We start from the raw sequence: 17,501 nt of genomic DNA on the forward strand, positions 1-17,501 counted from the left end.
CTCAGGAATGGCAAAGGAATAAAAGCATTCTTGCCTGTTTAAATTTTTCATGTTGTTAGCTGCTTAAAAAGAGCTGCTGGAAATGATTGTGGCACTTGAAACTATTGAAGAAGTGGTTTGGATACAACTGAAACTCAAATATTAATTGATTGCATTTCCGTGGGAAAATCAGTGCAAGGCTGAAGCTACTATACTTCTAAACGATTACATCTCTAGGCCATTGCTAAGCTGTTTAAAGCCTAACCTCTGGACATACTACAGTCTTATTTGCAACCTTAAACCAGCTGTGAAAATAATTCTTTACTGGAAAAGGTCTGTTGCAACATTTGTGCAGGTATTAGCACCAGTGCACTTGTAATAGTAAATTATTTTTTCATAATTATGTATTTCAAAGGCAAGATACAGATTTTAAAATACTAATCCTAAAATTAGAATGTTAGTCCTAACATGGCTCCTGAATTCACAGAATGGCTGAGGTTTGCAGGGACCTCTGGGTCTGTTTTTCCAGCCTCTGCTCCAGCAGGAACACCCAGAACAGGGTGCCCAGGCCCACATCCAGGCATTTGAAGATCTCCATGGAGGAGACTCCACAGCCTCTTGGCAACCTGTGCCCCATCACCTGCACAGCACAGAAGAGCTTTCTCATGTTCAGATGACACTTCTTGTGTTCCAGTGTGTGCCCATTGCCTCTTGTCCTGGCATTGGGCACTGCTGGCTCTGTCTTCTTTGCACCTTCCCTTTAAGTATTCATAGACATTGATGAGTTCTCCCCAGTTCTCCTCTTCTCCAGGCTGAACAGACTTCAGCTCATTCAACCTTTCCTCAGAGGAGAGCTGCTCCAGTGCCATCATCATCTTCTGGCCCTACATTGGACTCTTTTCAGGATGTTCGTGTATCTTTTGTCTTGGAGAGCCCAGAATTGAACACAGTACTCCAGGAGTTCTGAATAGAGGGGAAAGGTCTCTCTTCAACCTGATGGCAGTGCTTTGCTTTATACAGCACGATACTATCAGCTTTTTTTTTTTTTTTTGTAGCAAGGGCACACTGCTGGCTCATGTTCAACTAGTCGTCCACCGAGCCCCTCTTTTCTGCAGTTGCTTTCTAGGTGGTCCCAGGCATGTCCTGATGCTTGGGTTTGTTCCTCTCCAGATGCAAGACTTTGCACTTCTCCTTGTTGAATTTATTGAGGTTTAATTGCTGTTATTTTGGAAAATGAGCAAGTTTGGAAGTGGTCAAGGTTTTTACTGGCCAAATTAGAATTGGTTCAGTTAATCCCAAGTAACCTGTGTTAACACTCCCTAACGCTTCTGTTTACTGAGGGTTTTTGCATGTAAGCTAAGAATGAGGAAAGAATGGACCTGCAAGGCTTTTCATGTGAGTATTGAGGGTTTATATATTTTTGGTGTTTTTTCATGACACTTAGTAGTGGAATTATCATGAATAGTGATTACATAATTATCTGAGTTGACTCATTTTATGATACAGCAGCCTACCTTTCTTTTTTTTGGTAAAAATATACTCCCAAGTGTAAGCCTTTCTCTATCATGAATGCCTTGAATTTTATTAAAATCTGACCTCATTTAAGTACACTGTTAGCATTAAAATAGTACATCCTAAATCTCAATCGCTTAGAAATTGTCTGTGCCTAAGAAGATGAAATGAGAAACTCACCAATTAGTATGAAAGTCTGAGTAGAGCAGAAAGTGACTTCAAAGAACTTGATTATATATTTTGGGTTTTTTATATATATATCTTTTTTTTTTTTCTGAAGTACTTCCAATTTGTAGAAAACTTTAAACACTTTTTTTAGCACAATATTGGAACACATGAAGTTTCTTTATTATTGGTGTGCAAATCAAAAGTAAAAAGAACATTTAAAATCATTTTAAAACAAAAAAAATCTGTTTAGTTTTTAAAGATGAAAGGACTGAAAATGCGAAGTCTTAGTCTGCTGGCACTCTTCTGCTGAGCTATTGCTTTCTTTAACATACGCTGTAGGCTGGTGCTTTATCCAGCATTTCATCATATTACCCAATCTTTTTTGAAGGGCAAGTCTTTTAATAATGTTTTGTGTCTATGTCAGATTGTCTCTACTTGTTTTTGTGGGATGTTTGTGCCCATCTTGTGATCAGATGGTAACAAACAGCTTGTACAGAGCCCAGTAAAGCTCTAATTCCCAACCTCCATCAAGCTCGAGAGACTGAAACCTCCTCTGTGGAAAGCTCCCACCATCACGTGAGGGGCATCCTTGACAGGGGCTGGTTTAGTCCCTTGATTATATCTAGTAGTAGCTGGCATTTTCAGCTTCAGCTCCTCCTGATTTGTGTTTACAACATCTGGCTACCAAAAATGTTTTAATAAAATAGCATTAGAATGGAGTCACATGCTGTATAATGGCTAGCACAGAAAGAAAGCAAGCATTGTATGCTCTTGTGTGCAGTGTCCTTGTGCTGTGTTCTGATGCAGTTTTAAGTTTGGGTAGTTTGGGTGATTTTTTTTCTTTTCACATTTCCTAATTTCTGCAGAAATTTAAGCAACACTGGGGCTTGTTTTGGCCATTGTGCAAGGGGCACTGAATGAGTATTTCAGACTTAAAGCTTTTGATTATACCACCATATAATGATGATGTCAGTAGGATGTCTTATCACTGCTAAATGTCCTGTACATCAAAGCAAATGGCATATTTTTGTATCACCACATGTATAAATATTGGTGCACTGATGGCAGTTTCCAAAGTAAGCGCCAGTGGAAAAAAAAAAGCGTATAAAAAACCACTTTGGAGCTGTAGGTCCAAAAATGCATAGTAAGGCAAAAACGTGGATAAACCATTCCAGTGGTGAGGGTATAAGTGAGAAGCAGACTGGGGAGCATACCTACGGTCTCAAACTCAGCTGTGGGAGAAGGAGGAAGCCCAGATGTATTTCTTTAAAAAGGAGAGGAAAACCTAACACTCTTCCATCTCATGCACCATCAGATTCCTCACCCCTTTCCTTTTTTAAACCTCCACAATTGTTGGAAATTATTATTTTATGAAAAATGCAAATGCAATTATATATAATGAGCAAATTATGTAATTTGCAAAGGCAGAATAAAAGACATTATTGAAATCAAAAAATCACTTTTCTATCAACTCCAATGTGTTTTCCCCATATCTCCAAAATGGCAGGGAGTGAGGTGAGCATGAAAAAGCTGCTGCTGCTGTTCCCAGCTGCGGATGTGTCAATGGAGATAAATTTCAGTGCCTTTCTGGAGTACTGGTTTGTGTACACCTTACATTCTGCTTCGCCAAAAACAAACCCTTCCAAGGTGTTGTCTGTTCCCTCAGCTAGCTTTGGAGATTTCGCAACGTGTTTGTACAGTGAGATTGAAGGCCTATGAGACTAAATAAAAACAGCCACAGCTGCTGTAAAGGGCCACTTCTCTTTGCCTTCCTTTTGGAGGAGCAGAGGTCAGGGGTATACATGCATTATTGTCGTCATCCAGGCCTCTGGGCTGCACAGGGGCTGCTGGAGGACAGAATTCCTCCTTGACTCACTCCTTTTTTTGTGTCCTGCTAAAAGCTGCTTTTGCTCACAAATTGCTCTTGCTTATTTGGTTTTGTGTGAATGCCTATGAGATCCTCCTGGTTCCCTGGTTCCTCCAGGGTAGGGCCCTGCACGCTTTTCTGTGCTGCGTTTCACGTTGTACAAGTTACCTCAGGGTTATTGTAAAAGCAGTTTTCAGTTAAGTAACTGAATATGAGAAACTTTAAATAAAATGCCTTTGGAAACAGTAAATGACAAAGTTCTCTGAATGTGGTTTATGAGAGCCTTGCAGCCCAATCTCCTAAAAGAAGCGCCCACAATCTGGCTTTATAGCTGATACACAACTAGTTGGCAGACAAAAAGCCTGGCTAGGATTTCAATTTACAACCTATGATACATAGAGTTCTCTCTTCCTTGTAATGCTTTAAACTGAAATTGAATTTTAAATTAACTTGACACTGTGCTATTTTCAAGCCAGATAAATAACCATGTTCCTTTTCTCTCCTTTCATAATATATTTGATATCTTACTATGGAACGTATTTCCTGAATTGATATTAATATTACACCTTTGCCTATCCTTATTTTCCTTAGAAAAAGTGTGAAACATAACTGCCTTACTATAAGAAGTATTGTTTGTGCTTTGACAATTACACGGGTTTGTGGCTTAAGAATTTTGCAGTTTTAGTTTTGTTCACTGTAAAAATCTGTTTTATTCCTTTGCTTTTTCATATAACATTGATCAAACACTGGCCTTCAGAGTGACGTTTCCTCACCCGTGTGTTTTTTTTCCATTTGTTTTAATTCATCAGAGGGCCACGTTCTTCACTTTTGTACCCCATTTGCACCATGACTCAATGTCTCAATTCCCCCAGCTATGGATTTGGGAGTGGAATTACTTCTCTGAAGGTTGGGTGCTTTAAGCTGCTGGATTCACGGAGTACAGGTGTAAGTGATTGTGTAACATGGCAGGTAGTCACAAATGTGGTCAGTGGTTAATCTGAAACCTGATAGCATAATCCTCTTTAACTTCTGATAGATTATACAGCCAGGAAGAATATTGCAAAAGAGCTGCCTTGTACAAGGAAAAAAAAACAAACAAACCAAGAGGTGATTTTTTTAAAGTATTTTAAAAGAAAAGCAAATACCCACATTTCTGAATGTATATATACTTTGTGGAAAGGAAGACTTCTACTGTAGAATTGTTTTGTTTGGTTTTCTCTAATTCTCATGCTTGTACATGAACAAAACATTCTTATAAAACTGTTCATGGATCTTATACTGAAGGACAGACAGTGACATAAGTCACGGTGTTTTGGCATGCTGAGTGTAATTTATTTCTCCTGTTCCTGGTAAAGAATCAGGCTAGCACCATTGGTCAGTGTATGTACCTTGAAAATAAGATGTCAGAGTGCATCCTTCCTCCCTCCTGCCTCAGGAAGATGTTCATTGAACAGTTTCCTTTTCATACTGTTTTGCTTCTCACAAGGCATTAGCATTCTTGGAAGAATTTCACAGGCCCTGAGGCTTTGGTAATGATCAAGACAGGCAGAAGGAAAAATGACCAGACACATCCCCTGGTAGGCTGAGGGGTGGAATTTTAACAAGGGGCTTTCATGACCATTGTTTTTCTTGTTCACTCTTTCGCTATTCCTTCGCTAGCCAATACACTAGGACTCGAGAGCCTAACTCAACACTGTTTTTATTAACAAACATAATGAAACAATATTATGAGTATTTTGTTTCTTTGACTATACTGATGAGGGAGAAAAAGAAACTCTGTCTTAACTAGGACAAGAAGTTATGCAGAACTGCCTGACTTGGACACAGATTCTCTTCGGTACAGGAATGCCACACAAAATTGGAAACTTCTAAGCCAAACAACAAAGCCTGAGCTCTGTTGCTTTTCAGCATCTTGTGTTTCTGTCATCACTCCCTTTCCTTCCACTGCCACTCCCCTGAGGTATTCAAATGGAAGGATTGCTTCGAAGGTATTTAAACAAAGAAGGCATTCGGCAGCAGATGAGACTTCCTGGAATCGAAAGTGTTTTCACATGCTCGGATCTTTCCCCAGAATGTAACTCACCATGCAGGAGAAGTCCTGCTTAGTACTCTTTGAATTTAGTGGTCATCTTGGTGGGCAGTGGCAGTGTGCATCTCTGGGGTGTGCACATGTGTATATTTAGGCATGTTTGTTTGAGTCTCAGCCAAGATATATGCCAAAAAGATTACACTTTATCTTTCATCCTGGGGAGAAGAGAGCCTAAATGGGTTTATCATGGGGTTTTCATTCACTCTGTCATTTCTCCCTTCTTTATCTTTCATTGCTAGACTTCTAATTTCTCCAGACAGCAGCGCACACCCCTGCAGCTGGCCCTGCATAATGATTCCCTCCTCCCTGACTGACATGAGGGCGGATGCATAAATCTCATGCCGTCAGGGTGCCTCCTTCAGCAGACACTCTTCCCTCTCCCCCCTTGAAAAATATCTGTCCCCTCTGCAGCACTCTCATTTACCACCTACCAGTGCTTCCCACTGAGCCAAGATGCTGCCTGTGACCATTATCCAGCCTATGCTAAACATTGGGAAACGGTTCTTTTCTGACAAAAACTGCAACCATTTTTTTCTTTTCCTAATGACAATTATTAGTGTAAATTGGAGCGCCTTTAGCGATTGTATTTGACACAAACATTATCCCATAAGGCAACTAACTCCTGTGAATAGCAAGAGCTGAGTAATGGCTTGTATTAGGAGCTAGAGCACTGGAGAAACAAGAATTTCAATGGAAACAGTGGTCTTTAAGAGGTCTTAAGTTGGAGATCTCCATGTTCTCTGAGGCTCTGCATTAATTTAAAGTGATTCCTTTGAACCACTTTGAACCACTGAGTAAGGGCAGAGCTGTCAAATCTCGGGCTTCCCAGCTGCTGAATTCATCCAACATTTTGGCAGCTTATAAATCAAAGGGGACTTGAGAACTGTTTACAAAGTATTGTTTTGAAATCTCTCTTCCTAAGTCCTCCGTCCTCACTTCTGAGGGGGGGAAATATAACATCTGACTAAAAATCAAGGATAGTTTAAAGGGCAGGAATCTCTGTTCCTGTCTTCGAGATGAAAGCAGGCACTGGATGAATATGCAATATCAGACTTTTCTAGCAGCAGAGGGCTTCATAAAGGTCAGCATTTCTTCCAAGAGTGGCCACACAAGGTATGAGAATGCTTCAGTAGGTGTTCAGTGCTAGCTTGTCTGGTATTTGTAGTCGGTTGCTTTGAGAATTAAATGATATTTTCTCCAATTACAAGTATTTGACTGTTTCTTTGCTGCTATCCTTATGATGATTCATATTGCAGTTATTTTAAAGAGGCAGATAAACTGCAGTTGTTTATATACAAACAGAATATGGCATTGGATGCCAGAAACCAATCTCACTAATATTTGGCTGGCTAGGTTGCATCGTCGTTTCATGTTTTGGCTATCAGAGACAGCAAGCTTAAGATTAATTGAAATGAGTTTCTTTCTTTCCAAGTGTGCTCAATGCCAGAGATATTTTCTCCTCTGTAAATGCTGGCAATTGATTATAAAATGTCAGAGGTGTTAGCTGTGTCAGTGACCTTCATCTAGCCAGCTAGAATAATAGCTGAGACTTGCTTTAGGGCACGCTGCAGTCACTGGCAGGTGATTGTGGATTATAAGTGTAATGGTGCTTATTCCCCTAAATTTATTTGAAAAATGGCACTGAACACAAAAAAATAATAATGCTGTACTCTTCATGATCTTCTGGGTAAGCCTGGAAGGTGTGAGCAGCCTGGTCTGTGCCCTTTGCTGAGGAGTGAACAAATCATCTTCCGTGCTGCTGTCTGTGGGCCAGTCTGTGAGCTGGTGTCTCTCCCATGTGCTCTGAGGCACTCTGTGTTCTTGGAAGTGCTACTGATGTGATTTGACCTGCATCCTTGCCATAGACCTACATGCCAGCTGCGCGTACAGCTCTCCTCAGGATTCCTAAATTTGACTTAGCTCCTCAACTGCTCTCACTAATATAATGAGCTTCAAAGCAAATGATAGGGAAGGTATTGAAGAAAAAATCCTCTGTTTCAAACAGTTCTTTTTAGACTCTGAGGCAAAGGCTCAACTTTAAAACAGGTGATGATGTTTTTTCTTTGAAATCATGTTGTTACAATAAAGCTGCAAATGTGCTGTATTGTGCCTGTGATTTTTGAAAAATGAAGGAAGAAAGGATGTGCATCTCCCTCCTGGTTAGTCCCAGCCTAGTGCTGTGTTGCGGGTGTTTGTCCTTTCTTGCCTTGGTGGCTCCAGCAGCAGTGATGGAGTTGGATGGGCAGTGTGTGCGGTGCTGGGACTAGGAGGGGAAGTATTTGAAATTCTTGAACGGAAACAAAGAGAAGGATAGAAAAGATGAGTATTAAGCTGTGAAGAGCAACACAAATTAGGCTGAACTTGAGGAGAACTTCCTCTGTGGCTTCTTCCACCTTAATGGTAGAAAAAATTATATTCTAATGTCTTGTCTTTATCGTGTCTTAGGGCTGGAATTCTTGAATTTTAATCCCTGGATAGCCTATCTTTTAAGTTATGTTTTTATTCCTCTCTGATGAGAGCTGGTACACAAAGAAACGGAACTTTTTGTATTACATGCCTTGGGTCAAGTATTATTCAAAATGCATACGTATGATTAAGGATTTGGGAGAAAAAAAGTCACGAGCAAGTTGTCATCTGTGGGTCTCTTTGAAAAGTCAGCTCTTTGCTGCTCAGGAAGCCTGCTGACCAGCTCTGTGGTTCAGCCTGTGAAGGTCACCATGAGTCGGGCAGAGGTGCAGGAGCTGTGGGCTGTGCGACCCCAGTTCCTGGGGAACCGTAGGCAGGGAGGGGTGTGAGGCGTGCAGTCCCACTCCTTCTGCTGTAAACGTTTGTGACAGTTGTCACAACCCAGGTGACACTGGAGCTCGAGATGACTTTAAAAACTGTCTTGACTTCAGAATCACAGATAGAAAATGTATTCCTGTGAATGTGGACGTTCTACAGTAAATACTGGCCCATTTTTCCCCCAGGCTCTTTCTCAGCACTGCCCAAGTGAGGGCCTATGATCTGTTCTCTTAGTTTTCTTACAGTACTAGTTTTCTCTAAACGTGTTAAAGGCCTTTGAGTTTATGACACCTGAGAAGATACTTCTGCTAATTTAAGATAAAAATACCTCCTTAAGAGATTTCATATGTAAAATTTTGATGGAATTGGACTGCCGGAACAAGGAGTTCAGAAAAAAATCACAAGATAACTTAGATTGGGAAAGGTCCACTGGAGGACATACAGTCCCACAAGGCCAAGTTGCTAAGAACACAGCATAGTATTTGGCGGCCTGAAAACTTAAGTACATGGTGGTGAGTGAGATTTTTGATAGAGAAAAAATGGAACTGTAATGCGTCTCCTTTGTCTTCACCTTTCAGAAGAGAAAAAAGGAGGGAGACAGGGGAAAAAATTCTTTTCTATGCATTCCCCTTTATTTTTAAATGGAAATAAAATTTTCATCAGGCTAAGTCTTACTTTCCATACTCAATTATTCCCCAGAAAGTTGAAATAAGTATAGATGTAGGCTTTTCAAGAATATGCTCCTGGAATTTAATTTCTGAAGTGAAAGGAAACTGCAAGGTGACATTGCTTTTAAAAATTGAGACTTAATAAAGGGCTTCATTTAGGCATCCATCCTTGAAAATGGATGGTGAACTACGTAGGGCTTGGGAGGGAAAAGGGGGAAAAAAGGAACACAAGAGAATGAGAGTAGATGAAAGTACAAGGTAATTTAAGTCTTTGTTTAATGCCTCTGTTTGAAATTAGCACTGGTTTATTTGGTCAGCTAAGCATTGACAGCTCAAAGTCAAATTCTTATCATAAAGTGTTCTTGCCACAGATGATGTCTAAGTAAGTTTACTGTGGACTTATCATTATCTTCTAGAAACATGACCCTTCCAAGGGAGAGCTAGAATGCTTTGTAAATAGCTTTCAAGGGCTTTGCATTTTCCCAAGATGTGTTGAGAGGGCACCTCTGCTTGGGAAAGGCCAAGTGAGAACCGTGCTTATTGACAGCAGCAGTGTTAATGGCTTTCCCTTTGTATAAGGCTATACTGAATCTCTAGCAGTCAGTGCAAATGTCCATCATTGGGTCTTGAAGCCGAAGCATTGCATGCTAAGATCATTTTCTGTTGTTCCAGTTGAGAAGACTGACAGTGACAGCACAGGGCTCAGGTCTGGGGCTGGCCTGGTACCTTCAGAGCACAGCTGGACACGATTAAACCCAGACACCACTGTGTCCCTCTTGAAGACCTGGCAGAAGTCAGCTCGTCTCTCCCAAGCAGGGGGTACACATACAATTCTAATGTGAATTTTTTCAGGTAAGCTTGCTTTTTCTTTTAATACACTTGGCTTTTTTTAATGGGACATTATTGTTCTATTTTCCTCGGCAAATTTGTTGTTATTCTTCAAAACTTTCAAATGTTGCTGAAGCATATAATAAGAGTTTATTACTATTAATGGAGATAAAACTTTTAGGAGGCAATTTTGCAAGAGGCATTAAAGATTAGCAAAAAAAAAAAAAAAGAGAAGAAAAGAAAGAAGGAGCAGCTTGGCACAGGTTCTGTATTCATAAACCTATTTATAGCTGGTATGTTTGCTAGGAGAGCAGGTTTGTGCCGCTGCCAGCAAGATGCTCTGGCTGACTGCTGTGCTAGCGCTTGCCCTAATTTTGCACTTAGGTTCTGAGTCTCCCACTGGGACACTGAGCAGATGTGTGATTAAACTGAATCTCAAAGGTGTTCAGGTTTGACTGCATCTCTGTGGACAATCAGAGAGATTCAATCCAGTTCTTTTCCAGGACTTGTTCACATCGATTAGCCTAAGTTGGCCTGACAGGATTCTCAGAAACTGGCTTGTAAAACCCCTTTGCCTAGCTAAGTTTTCTTTAAACTTAAGCATCCAAAGAGACCTGAAGTGAAGAATGACAGAGGGCTTACTCAAACATGGTCCTTGGTCTGTTCTTTAGCTGCTAATCAGTTTAAAACCATTCAGACTGCTTGTCGGGTGCTGGTGACATTCCTGGAAGTGCTGCTGGAGTGCTCCTTCCAGTCTGGAACGAGGTTGGAGGGAAACGTGAAGCATTTCTATGGAATTGTCTCTGCAGCTGAAACGTCAGCCTTCCACTACTGGTAATAATTATCCACGGACTATACTTTTGGGAAGGTAGCACTTAGCCTTTACAGAAAGAGAAACACGTGTCTCCTGTCTGACACTGCAGCGAAACAAAACAATGGGAGAGGAAAATAAAATTTGCAAAGAGCCTTGTTAAGAAAACTGAGTGTATAATATCATTTAGCTGGCAACTGGCTGCATGCCAGTTTGGGAGTAGTTTTTGTTCTTTGGTTTTTGTTTTTTACATGCTGCTTCTTTGTATGAAGTTTTTACTTTTGCTTGGAAACTATTGGGAAAGGGAGGGATCAAAATACAGCTTTACATGCATGTGAGCTGCAAAATGAATAACAATGAAGACAGCTGTTTTAAAACAAAAAAAATATTCCCTCCTACGCACATTCATTTATCTACCTAAAACCGTGATTTCTCAAAATGTAGGGGAAAGCATGAAAATAGCTATTTAAGCTCACTTAGAAATATGCATGAGAGAAGACGAGTATCACTGAGGAACGTCCTGCGGAGGACGGGTGGATCTGCTAAAAAGGAATAATAGAAGAGCAGTTTCTGTAATTTTGCAATGAAATTTTCAATCAATTATGTGGATAACACAGGGTGTGCTCTGAGAATAGCCAGGAGCACTTTTCTGTGGATGCAGAGGCCTCTGTGCCAGGATGGGGTGAGCGCTCCCACGACTGAGCCGTGTGTTTGGCCACGCGTCAGCTCCCTGCAGTCAGCCTTAGCGAGCTGCCTCCCCGATGGAAAAGGCTTCCAAAACTGCACAAAGGCTTGTCTGATAATACATGGCGTGTTTGTATGCCTGGCTGGGAGGTTTGATGTTCAAAATGGGCTTGGTCTTAGATTCTGCGATGATTAAACATTTTGATAACTCGCATCATTATAATTTTCAAAGCAGATATTAGACTTTTACTGAAATTACTGCAAGTTCCTCATAACTGGACTGATGATAAAAGATGGTATTTCCTTTTCAAGAAGCCTTCACTGATCTGGTTGTTTCTTGAGGTCTGTTCCTTTGAAAGGAAGATTAGCATCCCTGTGCTTTTTAATAAAATGAACTGAGTACTAAAAGTCCACGGTCAGCAGTTTGGCTAGAACACTGCATGTGTGGCTCATTGCTCTACAGAACATGTAGGATATTGAATGTGGATATTAAATTCCTTCATTCCTCCATCACAAAGGAAATAGAAAATGCTCATATAAGAGGCAAAATAGTTTATGGAATTCTTCAGCACTGCCTTTCATGGTATGCAATTATAAACTTTGATGTATGGGGATTGAGTGCTTCCTGGCATTAGCTGTGTGTACCTAAGTGTCGATCGGGTCGGGTGCTGTCTTACAGCCATTTAAGTAACTACATAATGGTGCTCGAGAAAGGAAACAGAAACAGTGAGTTTTCTCCTAATTTTTCTCTTTTTTCTTTTCTTTTTTTTTTTTTTTTTTTTTTCCCTTTCAAGAAGCTTTCTTCAAACTTCATTAATCTTCAAAGTTTCCCCTTTTAAATGGGTGGCTGGCATATGCATTTTTGCAGACTCAATTTCGCGTCTCTGGAGTTGTTAAAGAGTGCAGCCGCAGCCCCAGTTCACTTGTGTGGCAATGAACTTGCCATAGAAATGGGGCTTCTAATAAGTGGCATTGTGCTGGAAGGTGCTAATGACTGCCATCAATCAGAGGGCTGGTAAAAGTTGTTCCCCTCCTCCCCCCAGACTAAATGAGACTGCAATTAAGTGCCCTTTTGTTGAGTGATAGCTGAGACAATAGAAATCAATGTCCAAAGCACAAACCCGAATGGCAAGTCTTAAGTATAAGCTAAGCCATGTGTCCCAAGCGATTGGCATGTTGATTTGCTTACAGCTGAGCGTGTATATGAAAGGAATAACCGGGAGCGCAGGCAGCAGGGGAAGCTGTAATGCTCCTTGGAGTGCGGCCAGATCGCAGCACTTGTTGGGAAGACCTCGAGGTGGGGCTGCCTCGGCTGTGTGCAGACCAACAGCATACATGGGACCTGGAGCAGACTCTGGCACAAGGTTGACATCAGAAGATGGGATGCCAAGTGTGTTCATGGTGTGTTTTTACGTTGGTTGCTGAAGAACTGGCAATATCTGATATGGTATGAAGCCCACTGCTACAAACTTTGCCTTCTCTGAGAGCACTTCATACTGCCTGCATGAGATGATACTCAATCGATGCTGTTACTTCAGGATAGGATTTAGGATAGTGTTAAGACGCATCGTGGGTTGGAGTCCCTGCTGCTCCAGATGCCATTGCTTTGCACCTGAGCGCTTACAGGTGCAAGATCTGCTCTTGGGTAATTCCACTGGTTTTAAACAAACAAACAAAAAATCAACCACTGTCACCAGCGAACAACAGACTGCTCATAAATTTCTTCTAAATGCAAACAACCTTTTGAGACCCCTTAATATTGCTCGGTAATTTTGACCAAAGGATGTGCAGTTCTTTAACTCGCTGAGTGTGTGCTGCCTGTCTTCCTGCCTCCAGACCTTCTCCAAATCTCACTGATGTCACTAAGGCATTTCCTTTTGATTCCAGCATGCTACTCGCTGTCCTGCCCTTGCTTTATTGCCTTGCTGAAAGGGTCTTAAGTTACTTGTGTGCACAGGGCTGCATTGTCTTTAATCTGTGTGGGGTTTTTGTTGTGGTTTGTTGGTGGTGTTGTTTTTTTTTTTAATTTTGTGCAAAACTGTAAATGCATTGAGAACAAGAAGTGATTGCATTTGCTAATGGCAAGGCCCACTGCTGCCTTGCAGTTTATATGCTGTTGGCAGGGACTGGCTGCATGGTGCTTCACAGCAGCTCAGCTAAAACGAGAAAGTCTTTAAGTTCATTTTTGAAGAGATGTTACAGTAAGAAGCTATTTCACTTTTGTGCCTGAAAGGTATTGTACACAGATGAGCAGGGTCATCTGAAGGAAAATTTGAGTTTGTTTTAAAGAAAATATATCTGTTTAGAGATTTTGGTGTTGAACTGGTTCTGTGGAGTTCCATATTTGTCACAGTTCTTTTGGAGGCTTGAACAAGTCCATAGAGATCAGCTGACATTAGAAATAGCCTCATACACCTACCTGTTGGTGGTTCTTGTCCTTATCGCTCAGTGGTAAGATTCTGTCTCTGTTTTTTTGTCCCAGTCATGGAGCTCTCCCACACTGAGTCCCCTTCCTCACTCTCCCTGGCTCTGCTCAGTTTTGAAACTTGTGTTCCTCAGTGCTTACATCTCACCTTTATAGTGTTGACACTGCTTTGAACGACACTTCATAGTCTCACTGTCTCTGTGTAAGTTCAGGTGTTTTTCTCTGACATTAACTCTGGTTCTAGCCTTGACTTGCACCTTACCTTTGCATCAGATTCTCTACTAAAATAAGGAAAAGCAGATGATGCAGCAGTACACTCCCATGTTACCAGTGTAACACTTCAATCCTTTCAATAAAGACTTTGATTCATTGATCTCTTTTTTACTGTTACTATTACAGATTTAAAAAAAAAAAAAAAAAAAAAAAAGAACCATTCTAATCAATAAATATGATAACGCATTTGACAATATGGCCAATCTATCTCGGGATGAATATAGGCATAGAAAGTGCAAAAGCTATTTGTTCTGGTTAATGGTTTATATTTACTTATTCAGTGTGTAATTTTGAATAATCATAGATTAGCTTTTTTTAAGTATTTGCTTCTATACGGCAAACCTTCAGCAGTCCAGTGAAGCAGAGCCGTTGACTGCGATTTGATGTGTCCATTACCTCCTGCAATTGCTGTGGAATACAATGGGGTAGCATGCAGACTTCAGAGCTGTCGTGACAGGTATTAAGAATGTGTCAAATCCCAGTGATGACTGATAACATATCTGTCATTTGTGATGGGATTATTAGGAAGAGGAATGCCACTAGGAGAAAGATACTCTGGGAAGAAAAAAGGGGGGAGAGGAGAGGGAAAGATAGGAGAAGAGAGGATTTACTGTTCTTCAGAGCTGCCTCATTTAATTAAGCTTTGTCTAGTCCATAAACAAATCTATTAACTTACTGACTACTTTGGCAGTTCACGCACTTTAACGCTGCAGCAGTAATTTGAGACAATTCAGGTTTCTTTTTGGTGGATAGTTGCACTGTAAGTACTGTGGCTAGTGTAATATTGCTATCTATTTTATCTTCTAATTGAGAATTTAATAGAATGCTGTGGAAGACAGAATTCTTTGGGCACATACAGCATCTTCTGCATGGAAGATCTTTCTAGAATATAGTCTGCCAGCACCAATTGATTTGCATTCTTTGGTTAGCAGAAAACACATGAACTATTGTTGTGGGTTTTTGTTGTTTTGTTTGTTTTGCTTTGTTTTTAAATTCAGAGTGTGCATCTTGTGCGAGCATGGAAAGGAAACTGCTTTTTGTGTCACTTGTAAAATTAGGTTCTGCTCAGTAGGACAAGGGTGCACAATGCACAGTCAAATTCCTTTCAGGTATTTTAGGCCAAGCCATAATCACATCTAAAAGCAGATAAATATTAAGTCAGAAGAAGCATCTTTTTTCTGCTTCGCCTAACAGTTAGGCAATGCCAGGACAGAGGAGGTGACCTACAGGCTTCTTGCTGTTGGTATCTTTGGTGTATGAGTATCTTCATGAGCAGCAGAACCAGTGTAGCTATCCCATCAGATCCTCTACATGCAGAGTTCAGTTTGTATTAGATGTCAGGAATGGGGAAACTTGAACCACAGTGAGCTCAAACAACTATGCTCAGCTGTCATATGCTCCCATAAATCCCCATTCAGTAGACTAGACTTCGAATAAGGACTCATAAAGACATCTTAGATGGTCTTTTCAACCAATCTTTTTCATGAAAAAGGACTCGATCTGGATCTTTGATGGCAAATCAGCTACAACAAGCCATCCACGTCTGGGTAGCCAGTCATTTGTCCTGCAGAAGGGCCTACTGGGACAAGGCATGATGCCACAGCATGCTGGTTAGCTTGTGAGGCCATGTTTATGTTTTGGGTGTAAGCACAGGCCCAACACTGCTGGGATGGGAGATGGCCAAAGCCAAGGTACCTGCTGTCCAGACCGATACCTCATGCTTACTTCAGGGAAGAGCACACACATGGTAGTTGCAGAACACCCTAGCTCCAGAGCAACTTCATACCCTGCTTACCTCATTGGCCCATCCTGTGCCCCCAGGAAAGGCCTTTTTTTTTTCTTCTTTTTTTTGTTCCTCCACTTTTATAAATGTGTGCTTATCCCCCCCCACAGAGCCTTGGCTGAGCAGGGACTATGGAGGAATCTGCTGCAAGGACTACAAGTTTTGCTTTTTAATACATCATGTATTGTGGCTTACTTCATTTTCCGAGGTTGTTCTGAAGAGGGCTCATGGCAACCATCCCAAAACAACAAGGTATTTGGGTACCTCAACCCAAAGCTGGTTGAGCTTAAGAATTGTTAAAGGAGACAGCTTTTGTTTTTTTAATTTCCTCCAGAAGCTAAACTCAGCATTTCTTCAAAGGAAGCTGAACTGAGCACCCAGAAATCATTAATTATACTTTAAAATCTGGACTTCAACTTTTTTTATACATAGATTACCATCTAGCATGTTAATGTGTCTTACCATCTGGCAGTGCCTTATTTCATACCAATTAAATGTGGTTTTGTAAAGAGGAATGGCTCTGGAGGACAGCACTCAACCAAAGGAGCCTTTCCCCATTGATCATAGGTTTGGTTTTGGCCCAGAGCGGACATGGCACTGATGTTGGTGTATATTGATCATGGGTAGCTCACAGTCTCTTTGATCTGCCCACCCTGGGAGGAGAAACCATTGCAAACAGGGACTATTGGCAGCAGTCACAGCCTATTTTTCTCCCGTGCTCTCACATCTTTCATCAGCTCCCATATGTAATAGATTTATGAGGTGAATGAGTTTTCTGTCCTGGGAGAGCACTACGGTACAGTAAGCGTGAGCTTGGAGTGCTTCTCTGAGGGAATCTGTTTCTTCCCTGTGTTCTCTCTCTCTTCCTCCAGTTCTCCCGACTTTCCCAATTTAAAAAAAGAAACAGCAGTTCTTATCTGGGAGGTATTGCAGAAGTGGACTTGGGACTCAGCTATTTCTTTTTTTATTATTATTTTGCTGTACGCGACGTGTCCTGAGATAACACAGAAAATCAGGAGTCTGCGGGAGTCATCTTTGAAGATCATTGAACTCTTAATAAAATTCCTTCTAGGGTCCAAGATCAACACCGCATGCGCAGTCTCTCTCCTGTTGTTTGTGTGCTCACACTTAGCTGCATCCAGTTCTTGATTTATGTTTTTTATGCAGTGATAAGAGTAGAATCATCCTTTGGAGAACCGATCCAAACCACCATTACCACTCAAAAACATGGATATCTTAAAAAGAAACACAACAAAACATACAAAAACAATACAAAAAAAATTGAATCTAACTCTGGAGGTCTTCATACTTGAATGAAAATTGATTTACGTGCTTTTTTAGAACAGTAAAATATTTTGAAAAATCTTAGAAATTAGCAGTGGTGGTGATTGTTGTTTGTGGAAGGGGAGTTGGAAACAAAATGTTGCAAAACTACTTCTTGCTGATAGCAAATAAAGCCCAATGGGAGATTTTTGCTTTCAAAATATGTAACTGTTGACATAGGATGTTTGTTAGAATATTTTTAGTGCTGATAAAAAAAATCAGCACTCATTGGAATTTTGGTAATCTTGAATGGAAACACATGTTGAGCTCTTTGTTAAGCTCCATGTCTGTGCACTGGATGGTAATG

General features: G+C 40.8%; 1 protein-coding gene across 4 annotated transcripts in view; it reads left to right on the plus strand.

Moving 5' to 3' along the window:
* The window catches only part of PLXNB2 (plexin B2), a 247,415-nt gene that overhangs the window by 66,662 nt on the left and 163,252 nt on the right, over positions 1-17,501 (plus strand). For all 4 annotated transcript variants that reach the window (XM_052667742.1, XM_052667740.1, XM_052667741.1 and 1 more), the window contains one exon: positions 9,740-9,919. The gene's annotated coding sequence lies outside the window, so the exon portion shown is untranslated. The remainder of the gene's footprint in view (positions 1-9,739; positions 9,920-17,501) is intronic.

This window comes from Tympanuchus pallidicinctus, unplaced genomic scaffold, assembly GCF_026119805.1.
Source record: "Tympanuchus pallidicinctus isolate F22 unplaced genomic scaffold, pur_lepc_1.0 scaffold8, whole genome shotgun sequence".
In the NCBI taxonomy this organism is placed as follows: domain Eukaryota; kingdom Metazoa; phylum Chordata; class Aves; order Galliformes; family Phasianidae; genus Tympanuchus; species Tympanuchus pallidicinctus.